Source organism: Papio anubis, chromosome 8, assembly GCF_008728515.1.
Source record: "Papio anubis isolate 15944 chromosome 8, Panubis1.0, whole genome shotgun sequence".
NCBI classification, from domain to species: Eukaryota; Metazoa; Chordata; class Mammalia; order Primates; family Cercopithecidae; genus Papio; species Papio anubis.
Genome location: NC_044983.1, coordinates 72,588,475 through 72,598,841, shown reverse-complemented (window position 1 = coordinate 72,598,841; position 10,367 = coordinate 72,588,475).

Sequence of the window (10,367 nt, the reverse complement as noted above, 5' to 3'; positions counted from 1 at the left end):
CCTGGCTAATTTTTTGTAGAGATGAGGTCTCACTTTGTTGCCCAGGCTGGTCTTGAACTTCTGGGCTCAAGCAGTCCTGCTACACTGGCCTCCCAAAGTTGTGGGATTATAGGCATGAGCCACTGCACCCGGCCATAATATATTTTCAAAAGGCTATGCATATGCCATCGTATTCCTATTCCTATTATTATTTAACCACCGTCATAGAGTATTTAGGTTCTTTTCACTTTCTGTTGTGAATAATGCAATGATGAATCTGAGTTCATTAAGTGAAGAGTCCAGCTGCACACTGCAGGCCCAATCTGGATGTAGGTGCTCAGATGGTTCTCTTTGAGATAGGCTTTAGCCCTTGGCTCTCATTTTTATGATGCGTCTACATGGCATGAGGGACACAGATCCTGCTAGAATTCAAATCCCACTTGTGTATAACCTAGGGCAGTGTGCCACATCTCTGCACATCTGTACATTGTAAGGATTACATGTTTAGTGTAAATAAAGCTCTTAAAACAATACCTGACACATACTAAATAGGATATAATAGTAGTGCTTTCCTTTGCTGTTGTCAGTATTATTCTGAGTCAGTTTCATTCTCACACAGAATGATGGCCGCTAGAAACTCAAGGCTTATATTCTGCTAGTTTTCGGATCCCACTGGCATGAGATACTCTTGCCTAATAGTTCCCGCTAAAGTCCAGGAGCTCACTGTTACTGGTCTGCCTTGGATTATGTGCACATTCCTGAACCAACCACTATCGCTAGGGGATGGAAAATACTGTTCCTGGTTACTTAAATGTAGGTGACACTCCTCCCATATACCACATGAACCTAAAGGAGTCCTGGAGGAGGCCGTTCACCACAGGAAACTGAGGTGTTCTTAGAAGAGTGGATGCTGGCGGATAGATCTCTACTAGTTAGAGTCTACATTTGCCTTACTCATTTCAAAAGTCCACATGCAGTCTCATTTTACCAGTGATCTAGTTTGATAAGGACATTCATAAGTAACTGGATGATTCCTCAACATTGCAGATTTGAAAGGATTAAATAAAGTCAACAAAATTTTGTTATATCAACAATTTTGTTATATTATTTTGATAGAGTAACTTCTAAGTGGTTGTTATCCATATTGTCAGAATCTTAACATGAAAACAGTACTTCACATAAATGCTAGCTGATAGACTTGTGAGTATTGGGGGGGCGGTATTTTTTTCCATAGACCCTAATGACACTTAGTGAAAATAGATTTTTATTATTTTTCATTATTATTTAACATCTGCTACCTCTACTAGGTGATAATCCCCGTGAGTTCAGAGACCATGACTGTTTTGTTCATCACTAGATAGCCAGAGCCTTTTAGTTCTAGTGTAGCAATAGAAACGTTTTATTAGCTGAATAAACCTAAGGTCACAGATAGGGTTCTGCAGAAGCTGGCACTGAAAGCGGTTTGAAGTACAAGAGATTTTTATGTATAACTCTCAGGGATGCATGCCTGTGAAGGGAAAGAGCAAAGAAGCTGGAATAGGCAGAAGAAATGGGAGTGCTCTAAAGCAGGCCTGAAAAAAGTTGGCCAACCCAGAGGGGAGCTCTGAGCGAGTGTCATCTGTCAGAATGTTTAAATTAGGCCAAAGTAAATAGGCCTTTTTACCTACACTTCTATCAGTCACTGGGTGTGGGCAGCTCTGGGAAGGTTGTGATCTCAAGCATGGCAGCTCTGTCGCGGAAGCACATCCAGCAGCTGGAGGCAGTCCACTGACCACACTCCACAGCTGGGCACTATGTCCATCCTTGCAGAAGGAGCTGGGTGGCATATCTGGGTGTGTACCACATCTAATACTGTCCATTTTTTCCTTTATAGTTTCCTTTTTTTTTTGTTTTTCTTGCATATAGTACGCTTAACAAACAACACACTAATGCCAGGTAGTGTTCAGTTTATAAACAATAGATTTATGACTGACTGACACACCCAGGTGTCTCTCTGTCTTGCGTCTTTTATTTATAGATTGTATAGAGACAGAGTCTTGCTCTGTCGCCCAGGCTGGAGTGCAGTGGCGCGATCTCGGCTCACTGCAAGCTCCGCCTCCCGGGTTCACGCCATTCTCCTGCCTCAGCCTCCCGAGTAGCTGGGACTACAGGCGCCCACAACCGCGCCCGGCTAATTTTTTGTATTTTTAGTAGAGACGGGGTTTCACCGTGGTCTCGATCTCCTGACCTTGTGATCCGCCCGCCTCGGCCTCCCAAAGTGCTGGGATTACAGGCGTGAGCCACCGCGCCCGGCCTTGTGTATCTCTGCCCCACTGCAGATACCAGACTTCCTGGCCAAGTTGCTATGTCAGCCCCCAGGAACTCTATTCAGTCTCTGCCTCTCTGGACACTGCCAGAAGAGTTGCTCTACCTCTGGTGCAACTGTTTCTACTCCCCAGCAGCCTCCAGGCTCAAGCTTTAGGAAAACTGGGTGGGATTTAGCAACATGATATGTTTCCATGTTAGCCTCAAGTAGGTAACCATCGGTTACAAATGTTCTTCCTTGGGAAAATAAAAACATTTACGCTTAACATTTTTGTTTTCTCTCCCATGCACTTGCTCTCAAATCAAGCTTGCTACTTTTGTATTTAAAGTACCCAAGCGACTTCAGTGATCATATCTAAATTACTCAGATATCAATCAGAGCTCACATAAGGTATGTCCTACTACTTTGCTCTCAGCTCCCCTGCTTTCAGTGTTTAGTGACTGGATTTGGGACAAGTTTATTTAACTTCTTTAAGATTCAATTTGTTCACCTATGAAATGGACATTCAGTGATGTCTACCTCTTAGAATTCTAATGGGAATTAAATAAAGCATTCTCTCAAAAAATATCTGTTGAGCCCTTGCAAGCATTCTTTTTCTGTACTCAGGGAATGTCTTCATGAATACCACAAAACCCCTGCTCTCATGGGGTTTACATTCTTAGAGGGATGATAAAGGTAATTTCAAATGTTAGCAGTACTCTGAAGAAAATAGGCTGAGAAATGGGGAGTGAAAGGGGTTGCTGTATTGAATTGTGTGCTTGTGGAATGCCTCTCTGAGGTGAAATTTAAAAAGAAATCTGAAGGAAACAGGGAGAAAGCCAAGCAGAAAAGGGGTGCTAGGATAAGGAAATGGCTGGCGCCCAATCTCTGAGATGAGAGTCTGTTACCTCTTTGAGGAACCGCAAAAAATCCCAGTGAACCAGAAAGAGACTGGAAATGAGGTAGGCGAGGTGAGGTCATGCAAGCCAAGGGGACAATACCTGAATTTATTCCAGGTCTGAGGAGGCCAGAGGAAGATTTTAAGCAGAGATGTGACATGATCAGATTTACATTTTTAAGGGATCACTCTGGATAATTTGTGCAGAGGTATGAGTCAAAGCAAGAAAACAGGTCAAAGGCTATAGCTGATAGTCAACATGAGCCATGATTGTTACTCCCATTAACAGTATCACTGAAATGGTCTGCAATCTGAAATAAAGCTTGAAGAAACCTAAGTACATTTTAATAGATTCTATATCACCAAAACTATACTTGTGGGAGTTTCTCAAGTCCCCAGTTAGAGGCTGCTTTATTTTGAGTATAATTCTAAACAATTTTCACCAACAGATTAAAAATAACAGACAAAAGAGAAGAGGAAAACTGGTAAAAGCAAGCATGGTTTACCATAACAAGCAATAATGAGCAACTTGATATCAAAAAACAAAAACTTAAAAAAGACTTTAATCTGGTATCATTTAGAGTAGGGACACACAGGCTCTGAGGACTAACCGTGGATGGTAATTGTGGTTTTAAAAAATGACCTTAGATCATCAACGAAATCTACCCTATATTCTGTATGATTTGGTTAAGAAGGCAGAGAAATTAGTATTGCTCTGTTTGAGAAGCCTTCAAAATGGGTTGGCACTTAGAGGCAAATGTTTGATTTATTTGAAACATTCAATTTTAGCAAAAACATTCAGTAAGTGTTACTGTTTAAGACAAGATATTTTCAGCAAGAAAACAGTTCTAAACATGCTTTGTAGCCAAACCAGTTGGCCATGTTGTCTAAAGAACTGATGACCCGTGGTCCTCTGCAGCTAGAACTACTATGCAGTGTACATTTATACTCATCACGACAAATAAGTTAGCAAATATTTTTCTTTGGTAGAAAAGTAATTTCAGTCTGGGCATGGTGGCTCACACCTGCAATCCCAGCACTTTGGGAGGCCAAGGCAGGTGGGTCACTTCAGACCAGGAGTTGAAGACCAACTTGGCCAACATGGCAAAACCCCATCTCTACGAAAAAAAAAAAAAAAAAAAGAAAAAAAAGCCGAGTTTGGTGATGCATGCCTGTACTCCCAGCTACTCAGAAGGCTGAGGCAGGAGAATCACGTAAACACGGGAGGTGGAAGCTGCAGTGAGCCGAGATGATGCCACTACACTCCAGCCTGGGTAACAGACTGAGACTCTGTCAAAAAAAAAAAATTCAACTTTTACTTCATGTTTAGGGGGTACCATGTGCAGATTTGTTACCTGCATATATTGCATGATGCTAAGGTTTGGAATACAGTGGATCCTGTCACCTAGGGAACGGAGTATAGTACCCAATAGTTTTTTTCCCAACTCGCACCCTCTTTGTGCCTCCCCACCTAGGAGTCCCCAGTGTCTGTTATTGCCATCTTTATGTCTGTGAATACCCATTGTTTAGCTCCCACTTATAAGTGAGAACATGTGGCATTTGGTTTTTTGTTTCTGTACTAACTCACTTAGGATAACGGCCTTCAGCTGCATCCATGTTGCTGCGAATAACATGATTTTGTTCCTTTTTATGGCTGCATTGTGTCCCATGGTGTATATGTGCCACATTTTCTTTATCCAGTCCACTGTTGCTGGGCACCTAAGTTGATTTCATGTCTCTGCTATTGTGAATAATGCTGCAGTGAACATGGGAGTGCATGTGTCTTTTTGTAGAATGGCTTATTTTCTTTTGCATATATACCCACTAATGAGATTGCTTAGTCAAATGGGAGTTCTGTTTTAAGTTCTTTGAGAAATCTCCAAACTGCTTTCCACAGGATCTGAACTAACGTACATTTCCATCAACAATGTATGATAAGCATTCCCATTTCTCCACAGCCTTGCCAGCACCTGTTGTTTTTTGACTTTTTAGTAATAGCCATTCAGACTGGTGTGAGATGATATCTCGTTGTGGTTTTGATTTGCATTTCTGTGATTAGTGATTTGGAATATTTTTTCATATGTTCATTGGCTGCTTGTGTAGTTTCTTTTGAGAAGTATCTGTTTATATATTTTTTCCATTTGTAATGGGTTTTTTTACATTTTTTTTTACATGTTTTTTACATGTTGATTTATTTAAGTTCATAGATTCTGGATATTAGACCTTTGTTGGATGCATAGTTTACAAATATCTTCTCCCATTCTATAGATTTTCTGCGTACTCTGTTAATAGTTCTTTTGTTGTGCAGAAGCTCTTCGGTTTAATTAGGTCCCACTTGTCAATTTTTGTTTTTGTTGCAATTGCTTTTGTGGACTTAGTGATAAATTCTTGCCCAAAGCTGGTATCCAGAATGGTGTTTCCTAGGTTTTCTTATAGGATTCTTAAGAGTTTGAGGTCTTACATTTAAATCTTTAATCCATATTGAGTTAATTTTTGTATATGGTGAAAGGTAGGGGTTCAGTTTCATTTTTCCGCACATGGCTAGACAGCTTTCTCAGCACCATTTATTGAATAGGAAGTCCTTTCCTCATTGTTTATTGTTGCCAACTTTGTCAAAGAATTGGTGTGGATGTGTGACTTTACTTTTTGGCTGTCTGTTCTGTTCCATTGGTCTATGTGTCTGTTTTTGTACCAGTACCATGTTCTTTTGGTTACCATCACCTTATAATGTAGTTCGACGTCAAGTAATGTGATGCCTCTAGCTTTGTTGATTTTGCTGAGAATTGCTTTGGCTATTTGGGCTCTTTTGTTGTTGTTGTTCCCTATGAACTTTAGAATACCTTTTTCTAGTTCTATTAAAAAATGACATTGGTAGCTCAATAGGAGTAGTATTGAATCTATAGATTGCTTTGGGCAGTATGACCTTTTTAGCAATATTGATTCTTTTTATCCAGGAGCATGGAATGTGTTTTCATTTATTTGTATCACCTGTGATTTCTTTCAGCAGTGTTTTGCAGTTCTTGTAGAGCTCTTTCAGCTCCTTGGTTAGATATATTCCTAGGTTTTTTATTCTTATTTTTATTTTTGCATCTATTATAAATGGGATTGTAGTCTTGATTTGGTGCTCAGCTTGAATGTTATGGTGTATGGAAATACTGCTGATTTTTGCACATCGATTTTATATACCGAAACTTTGCTGAAGTCTGTTGTCAGTTCCAGGAACCTTTTGGCAGAGACTTTAGGGTTTTCTAGTTGTAGAATTGTATCATCAGCAAAGAGATAATAGTTTCACTCTTCTTTTCCTATTTAGATGTCTTTTCTTTCTCTTGCCTGATTGCTGTGGCAAGGACTTCCAATACTGTATTGAACAGGAGTGGTGAGAATAGGCATCCTTGACTTGTTCCAGTTCTCAGGGGAATGCTTCCAGGTTTTGCCTATTCAGTATGATGTTGAATATGGTTTTGTCATAGTGGCTCTCACTGTTTTGAGGTATTTTCCTTCGATGTCTAGTTTCTTGAGGATTTTTATAATGAAAGGATGTCTAATTTTACCAAAAGCTTTTTCTGTGTCTATTGAGTTAGTCATATGGTTTTTATTTTTAATTCTGTTTAGGTGGTGAATCACATTTACTGATTTGCATAGGTTTAAAAACCTTGCATCTCAAGAATGAAGCCTACTTGATTATCATGAATTAACTTTTGATATGCTTCTGTATTTAGTTTGCTAGTAATTTTGTTGGAGATTTTTGCATCTATGTTCATCAGGGATATTGGCCTATAGTTTGTTGTTGTTGTTATTATATCTTTGCTAAGTTTCGGAATCAGGTGGAGGCTGACTTCATAAAATGACTTGAGGAGGAGTGCCTCTTCCTCAGTTTTTTGGAATACTTTCAGTAGGAATGGTACCAGCTCATCTTTGTACATCTGGTAGAATGCAGCTGTAAATCTGTCTGGTCAAAGGCTTTTTTTGGTTGGTAGGGTTTTTTTTTATTATTATTATTACTCATTCAGTTTCAGAACTGATATTGGTCTGTTCACAGCTTCAATTTCTTCCTTATTCAATCTTGGGAGACTGCATGTTTCCAGGAATTTAACCCTTTTCTCTAGATTTTGTAGTTTGTGTGCAGTTTTTCATAGTAGTCTCTGAGGATCTTTTGTATTTGTGTAGGATGGGTTGTAATGTCCCTTTGTCATTTCTGGTTATACTTATTTGGATCTTTCTCAGAGAGAGAGAGAGGCAGGCTGTTAATCTAGCTAGCAGCCTATCAATCTTGTTTATCCTTTCAGATATCTAACTTTTGGTTTCATTGATTCCTTGTATGGATTTTTGAGTCTCCGTTTCATTTTCACTTTAATTTTAGTTATTTCTTTTCTTCTGCTAGCTTTGGGGTTAATTCGTTCTTGTTTTTCTAGTTCCTCTAGTTTTGATGTTAGATTGTTAATCTGAGATTTTTCTAACTTTTTAAGGTAGACATTTAGCACTATAAACTTTCCTCTTAACTCGGCTTTTGCAGCATCCCAAATATTTTGGCGTGATACGTCTCTGTTTTCATTTATTTCAATGAAGTTTTTTATTTCTGTCTTAATTTTGTTGTTTATCCAAAAGTTATTCAGAAGCAAGTTGTTTAATTTCCAAGTTGTTTAATTTAATTGTGTGGTTTTGAGAGATCATTTTGGTATTGAGTTCTCTTTTTAGTCAACTGTGGTCCAAGAGTGTGATTGATGGTATTATATTGGTTTTTTTTTTTTAAATTTATTCAGACTTGCTTTATGGCTGCACATATGGTCAATCTTGGAGTGTGTTCTGTCACAGATAACAAAGAATGTATATCTGTAGTTGATAGGTGGCGTATTCTGTAGATGTCTATGAGGTTCTATTGGTTATTTAAGTCCAGAATTTCTTTGTTAGTTTTCTTCCTCAATGATCTGATGCTGTCAGTGGGGTGTTAAAAATTTCTCACTATTATTGGGTGGCTGTTTGCATCTTTATATAAGTCTAGAAATACTTGATTTATGAATCAGGTTGCTCCAATGGTGGGTTTGTGTATATTTAGGATAGTTAAGTTTTCTTGTTGAATTGAACCCTTTATCACTATGTAATGACCTCCTTTGTCTTTTTTTACTATTGTTTGTTTAAAGTCTGTTTTATCTGATATAAGAATAGCAACCCCTGGTCTTTTTTCTCTTCTACTTATATGATAGATCTTCTCTAACCCTTGACTTTGAGCCTATGGGTATTGTTAATGTGAGATGGATCTCTTGAAGACAAAGGATGGATGTTTTTTTTTCTATCCAGCTTGCCACTCTGTGCCATTTAAGTAGGGTGTTTAGACCATTTACATTTAAGGTTAATATCTATATGTGAGGTTTTGATCCTATCATGCTTTGAATTTTTTATCTGTCATTACTGAGTTTCCATTTTGGTTAGGGACCATTGCTGGAGAGAGAATGTTGGTGATGTCACTGCATTTGGATTTTTTTTTATGGTGCCAGAATTCTTTTGCTGGTTCCTTCTCATCTGGAGACATTGGTGTTTCTAATTTTTGTAGTTATTTGTGTGGGGGTAGGATTTTTTCTTTTTCTTTCTTGCCCTATAATTTTTTTTTTTCCCCACTTTCCCTTTCCCGCTCTCCCTAAGTGGTATCACTGTAGAGAATGCTGTGTAGGATCTTCTGGCTTTACTTCTATTGCCCTAATAGGCACTTCTGTTGTCAGGTTTTATATTGGGCTGTGCAGTTCAACCTAAGAGCCAGTGGATAGTGCTTATGGGTAAGAGCCGGTTTGGGCCAACACAGCTGGATATATACTTGATCATTGTGTACTGGAGAAGCTCTGTTGCCTCAGGCAATGGGCTTATTCACAGAGTACACAGGTATCTGAGTTCCCTCCTTAGCCCCAATGGGGTGGGGGCCAAGATGGGCAGGGCTGAACTAGACAGGTCTGCCTGCAGGCCCCTTGATGGCATGCACATGCAGAAGTGCCAAGGGAGAATCCATTGAGGAGTCACCAAGTGCCCAGAGTCATGCCTAGGCATGGAGCTGAGAAAGTTTCCCAGCTCCAGGTTCTCTGCACAGGGCATAGGGGCAGCCTAAACTCCCTGTCCATGAGAGTGGGTGCTCCACATGCCTGGAGATCTGCCTGGGTAGGGAGCAGAGAGGGCCTCACTGTACCAGAATCTCTGCTCAGGAGGAGTGGGCCAGCTCAGGCTGCTGGTCCAGGTGAGCAGATACTCCAAATGCCTGGGGATCTGCCTATATGTGGAGCAGAGAGGGCCCCACTGTGTCATGATCTTTGCCTAGAAAGCATGAGGCAGTTTAAGCTGCTGAACCAGGGGAGCATGTGCTTCTAATCTCTGGAGATCTGCCTGTATATTAACATGGCCCCCACCACTACCCCCGACACCATGATCTATGCATTGGAAGGGTGGGACAGCTCAGGCTGTTGATTCAGGCAAGGGAGTGCTCTGAATAGCTGGAGATCTGCCTGGGAATGGAGCAGAAAGGGCCCTATTCCACCATAATCTACATCTATGAAGGATGGGGTAGCCAAGCTACTGGTCCAGGCAAGTAGGTGCTCCAGATGCCTAGATTTTTGCCTGGGGGTAGAGTGGAACAGGCCCCACTGGACCACAATCTCAGGGGAGCAGGGAGGGACACCCAGTGGTAACACAGGCAGACTAGTTTCAGGTTGCCAAGCTGGCCCTGGCTGCAAGTCTAGTCATCCAGGAGAAACTGCAGCTGTACCAGATCTCCTCCCACCTCAGGCCTGCAACAGGGGAGAGCACAATTCCAGTACCTACTGCTGAGGCACTTTCCACAATTCTGGCTGTGGAGTCCCTACTCTGCTCCAGAGCAAGTGCTCCAGTCTCTGGCCTGATACTACAATGTGTGCGTGGCTGTGCTGCTAGGTCACCAAAGAATGACTGAGACTTTGTATGCACCCTGATCAAAAATGGCATTCTGCTCTCAGTCCTGGGTGTGGGAAAATGCCTGCAGCTTTTCCCAATGTCTTTTCCTCACAAAGTCTCCAAGCCTCTCCCCAAATTAGCTCTTGGCTTTGGAAGAAACAAAGTGCTCTCCCTTGGCCTGGGTTTCTTGAATCTGCAGTGGAAAGGTGAGTTTCAGAGGGAGGCCCTCTGCCTCTTTCACATACTGGGGGTCACTCATTTTTATCAGCTGGACACTGATAGAATCTGGGGTGTCCTTCA